Here is a 6,000-nt window from a genome sequence, read left to right as displayed (position 1 = left end):
CGTGAACTCACTTTCAACATAAGTAGACCGACATTCCCTATGATTTTGTTTAAGAACGAAGTCTGCATAGGTCCTCGTTGTTTTAACTACATTAATGCGCCCTGTCCCCTCCCATTTGTTCGAATGAAATCGCTTGGTAATAAAAATAAGATCAGTAATTGTCATGAAAAGGGGTATGGCATAGAGTGTATGAATCACAGGATCATTTTGATATGACCTACTCCTATCCTTTCTGCTACGTTCTTAGCGCCTTCGCTGCCGCGTGTGTTTACGGAGATAAATGAAAATGGCTTTCATGCAACAGCCAGAATAAAGAATTAACTGCCATCCTGCACGAAAGGAATTGAACACACGCTACATCTGGGTATACAGTAAACACAGTGGGCCGTATTCATAAAGAAAAGGATATGCTTATACTTGCAAAATATGAAGGAAATCCTTCTACTTGTATTCATAAAAATTTCAAGCAAAACCTTTTACTTGTCGAGCAAAAGCATAACCTTATAATCGCATAAAAGTAAATGGTTATACATAAACAAGACCCTTTACTTCAAATAAAGAGCTTCAAATGCTTCAAGAAGGTTGAGTGTGGTCAGTAGCAGACTACAGTTAGAAGTGAAAGGTTGTTTTGTCCAACTCTCAGCACGATGGCAGAGTTTGTGGATGTGAGGCATGTTAAACATTACATGCCCCGTTTACCTACACCTGATCGTGATTTTAAGATGTTATTCCGTTTTGAAGAACAAAATGTACAGTGGCTTGCGGACAGATTTTTAGGCACCAATGAAGAAACTCGGGAAGGCGCCTTGTCATCTGTCCATAGAATGAAGATATGTTTGCGTTATCTCAGTGATCCTGGCTATCAAAAAGGTATCGGTCAAGAACTTGGTGTTAGCCAAGCTACGGTATCACGGACTGTGAATGCAGTAGTTGATAGCATAATTGCTCATGCGAATGAATGGATAAAGTTTCCAACTACCAACAGCGAATTAGTAGAGGCAAACCAGGTATGGCAAGGGAAGTATATGTTTCCGACAGCTATTGGTGTCATCGATTGTACTCACATAGGAATACCGAAACCAAAACTGCATGGAGATGAGTACATTAATCGAAAAGGTCGGTCTACCCTGAATGTTCAAGCCACTTGTAATGCCAAAGAAATGTTCACTAGTGTTGATGTTAGTTGGCCTGGATCCGTGCACGACTCGAGGATATGGAGAAATTCACAAGTGTGTTTACAATTAAGAACTAAACGTAATGTTGTGCTACTTGGTGATGACGGGTATGGGATAGAGCCATGTCTCATGACTCCATTTCGGAATCCTACATCTCCTGCTGAGGTAAAATATAACAAGCTTTTAAAAAAAGAAAGAGTAATAATTGAGCGATGCTTTGGCCAACTCAAACGCAATAGTAAACTCGTGTACGGGAAACAGGGACATCACATCAGAAATCTTACGAGTTACGACACGTTCAAACATGTAACTATGTGACCCGGCGCTCCCGAAACACGAGTCATTCTTTTACTATCGTGAGTATTAAACTTTCCTTTTCAATTTTTTCCTGTTTATTGTAATTTGTAGTTTATTGTGTTTTAAGGAATTTAAAAATAGGCAACTTTGCTATGGTGTGGAAGTATGAATTCCGGTGCATTTGTTATGATATTGTTAATTGTGTTAGTAATCATAACTATTACTATAGGTATTATTATTGTGAATATAAATGAATGTAATTTATAGTCATTATACAGTATGTATATAAAGATGAATAGATAAGATAAGAATGAAGGAGACTGCGAGAGACCATAAGGCCTACACTAGGCAGTTCCGAATGAATGAAAGCCCGAAACGTGACTTTGGAAGAAGGCAGAGTTGGATCCCTGGCTGGGCTGGGTTGTTCCCACCACCGAACTGGCCAGGCGCATTTCGCCCGGTGATGATCTTAAGGGTTTAAATGATGAACTTATATGGCTGGAAAAAAGAACATAGTGCGGTTACACCTGACGATTTTATTCAGTAGAGAAGGAGTTTTTCTGTCTTCCGCCTGGAAATCTTAATGGAGGGACGCTTTTTTGGTTTAATCAGAAAGATATTGTCTTTTTTTCAGAAGCGGTTGCAGACCATAAAGACGTATTACTTTATACGTACGTCTTTGTGGCTGTAGCCATGCGATTTTATTCAGCTGAGGGAGAACCCTTTAACTGCTGTAAGGCTCAAAGAAAAGAAGATTGGCCCTTTCCGTCTTTCGGATGCAGTCACAGAACGTTACTATTTAATGTTTCACAGATAATCGGTTGGGAAAAATTGCTCAGTGGTTGTTGTGTTTGTCCTCTTTGAAGATGATTTGTTCTACCCGCCAGATGGTAGCTCTGCTGTCTGGGTGCGGGTCCAGCATGCCCCACAGAACCTTTAAGAGAGTCCTCTCGTGATGGTCTTGGAATCTTCCTGGCTTTAGGGCTTGCAGAAATGGTCGCCCTTTGTTGCTGCAGGCCAGATAGTACCTCATTTGGTCTTTGGTTTTGAGCCTTAATGTTGTGGGGTGGAAGTATGGCAGACGATCCATGCAGAGTTCGTAGAGAAGGGACCCGAGAGCCCAAACATCAGCCATTCCTCCGGCGTATGGATGTTGGGCTGTGTCCAGCACTTCGGGAGCCATATACCAAGGTGAGCCTTGCACACTCTTGATCTGCCGCTGGTAAACCTTTGAAACTCTTGCCGAGAAGCCGAAGTCGATGATTTTGACGACCTTTGAATCGGCGGTGAGGACGACGTTTTCTTGTTTGAGATCAAGATGAACAAAGTGGTGTGAGTGCATGTAGGACACTGCGGACACGATCTGCCTAAAGTAGGAAACAATCCGACTGCCCCATGCAAGAGAAGGCGACTTGTTGTGACTTTCCATGGCTGCTAATAGTGTACCACCAGGACAGTATTCGGTCAGGATGATTTTGCAGCAGACGTCGGTTGCAACGTCCACCAGTTTGATTATGTTGATATGGTGGAGGGTGGAAAGGGCCGCGATTTCATTGGAGACATCGCTTGTGCATTGATCCTTCTGTATGGGAATCTTGGCAACACTTATGGAACCCGTTGCCTTACTGGAAGCGAGGACCGTCCGTGCAAAGCCTCCATCAGCCAGGGAGCACTTTATAGTGTAATTATCCTCGAAAAGGATGCTTCTTGGCTCTTTAAGAGTTCCCGAAGAAGATCTTGATTGAGACCCACATGTTTGATATGACGACGGATGTAGTTTATCTTTTGTCAAATCCTTTGCCGTCGGTACTTTGTCTCTTGGTGGGCTCTTACCTGGTTGAGGATCCGGTAACGTCTTTACTTTAGAGTTCTTGCTCACCACGGGAACTTCATGGGCGGGGCGAGGAGACTTTTCGCTGGAGTCCTCTTGAGGAACGCCTTTCGTACAGCAGGCGAGGAGCGAGTGGAAGCAGACGTAAAGTCTGTAAGTGGCTAGGCGCAATCGCTCGAGGTTCAGGTTACGAAGCTTGATCATCGTGTCCCAACTTTGTCCAAGCCGGTCACGGGAGGGGAACTGTCCAGGTAGTTGATCGTCGAGAACAGATTTGCTCAAATAAGGCGTGCAGGGCTTGTTGCCGGTAGGTTATGATGGAAACACATGCGACACCACAAAAGACATACTAGTCTCTGACGAGGTCAATTGCAGAATAGGAAATGATCACATCAATAAATAAATGAATAGATAAGTAAATGAATGAATGACCAGATAAAGTTTAACAAATAAGTCGATTAGTTAAAGAATAAAGGAGTATCGTTCGGACGTTTTAGTAAATGAAATTTCAAAAATCTCGATATTTTTTTTATAAGGCAAGAGCACTTTTTTTTTTATTAACTCGCTATCCTTATATACACGGTGGCCGTAAAAGACTTGAGTCATGCAGTACGTGAATCTCTGTCAAGAACAAAAATATGCTACAAAGTTGCACGCCATGTAACCCCGGAAGTTAATAATAATAATAATAATAACGATGATAATAACGATTATAATAATAATAATAATAATAATAATGATAATAATAATAATTATGATGATGATGAATATGATTAATAATAATAATAATGATGGTGATGATAATAATTGAATCCAGCAGTCGAGCACCCTCGATCATCTTGCCACGAAGAACGTCTAAAAGAACCATAGACACGAAGTCTTGTGTGTGTGTGTGTATATATATATATATATATATATATATATATATATATATATATATATATATATATATATGTGTGTGTGTGTGTGTGTGTGTGTGTGTGTGATTCACCACGGTCTTGGATCACGTGTTGCACTCGTGATCGACAGCTATTTCCCTCCCAGAAGATAGCTCAGAGCTCATATATGACCGATCTATGGGTAATACTGTGACCTTACTTACACACACACACACACACACACACACACACACACACACACACACACACACATACACAACTCCCCCCCCACGGGAGTTGGAGTAACAACTCGCAGCGCAGCGATACTGAAATTATTTCAGCCCTGGGCGGGATTCGAACCCGGACCTCCGTAGTGGCAGTCGGGAATTCTACCAACCGCGTCATCGAGTGTGTGTGTGTGTGTGTGTGTGTGTGTGTGTGTGTGTGTTGTGTCTGTGTGTGCGCGCGCGCGCTTGACTGCGTTCATTTCTCTCTCTCTCTACTTGTCCGCACAGACATCTACAAAAATTATTCAGAACGATGTGGTTTGTCTATACTCATGTCTCCAAGTTTATCCGCATTCTTCGGGTGTGCAGACACTCTCAACTCTCTCTTCGCGTAATGGGGGAACATTTGCTTACAAATCCAACCTATAATCTTGAACCCACGGACACAGAGTTGGAACCACCACCCATCCGTTACCCTGACGCAGTGCACAAATTACTTCTTTGTCGCGGCTAGTGCCGCTTAAATCGTTTTTATCGGCTTAAGAAACCTGCACAGCGAAGCTATATCGGTAATCCCCTACCACACTCCTGGCCAAATGGCCACTTCCGAAAGGGAGTGTGTGGTTGGACATTCCGCATAAATCATCGGAAATTTAAAATTCCCGGCTCTGTGCAGGTGGCGCAAGCGTCTACAACCCCACCTCCCCCTCCCTTCTTACTCGGCCGCACGGATTGAGCCGTCACTTCAATGAGAAATGAAGGCTTCGCCTGTGGGAGGAGGGAGGGACCCTAAATCTGTGCAGGTTTCTTAAGCCGATAAAAACGATTTAAGCGGCACTAGCCGCGACAAAGAAGTATTATCGGCTGAGAAGAAACCTGCACAGCGAAGCTATGCATGAGACGAGGATAGGTGGGAGGAGAAGGTGAAGCCCAAATTGTAGTCGAGGACAGGGCTCAAGCCGTTATTACGTGTGTCTCGTATGGGAGACTATTCATCTTATCATTCAGTAGAGGGGAGACAAAAAGCATCAAGTACTTATATCGATATCAATATCAATATATATATATATTCATTTATTTGTTTATTTTTTATAAAAATAATATTGTACAATTTACATAGTGCATAAATTCTATGTAGAATATTGTATCTTGCTCAGCGGTTCCTGGGCCTTCCCCTACCCCTCGGTCGCCCTTTGCCCCCCTTCTCTTGCGAAGAGAGGGGTGGAGCCGTTCCCATGGCGACACATGGGACAGGGGTGCTCGAGTGGTAGAGATACCGTGTCCTGAAGGAAGTTGCTGATGCCCAGCCCCCAAGGTCCTGCACCCGTTCCACAGAGTGGGTGCGGAGAAACGCCAGCGATGCCGCGAGGCCTCTGATGTTGTGGGCGTGGGGGGCATGGCCCGGGTCGGCCTTCTCTATAACGCGGCAAAGTAAACGCGCCAGGGACCTCGGGGTTAGGGGGTTCCGAGATTTCGAATTGTAGAAGAGATGATCCTCGGAGACCCCTTCCGTGCGTTCCACGTAGTCTTGAAACGCACGGACCGGGCACAGCGGGTGTGGGTTTCCTTCCTCCAGGAAGGATGGTATTCTG

Source organism: Oratosquilla oratoria, chromosome 44 (assembly GCF_046742065.1).
Source record: "Oratosquilla oratoria isolate Oo_2021 chromosome 44, ASM4674206v1, whole genome shotgun sequence".
Taxonomy (NCBI): domain Eukaryota; kingdom Metazoa; phylum Arthropoda; class Malacostraca; order Stomatopoda; family Squillidae; genus Oratosquilla; species Oratosquilla oratoria.
Note: the sequence above shows the minus strand (reverse complement) of the source record.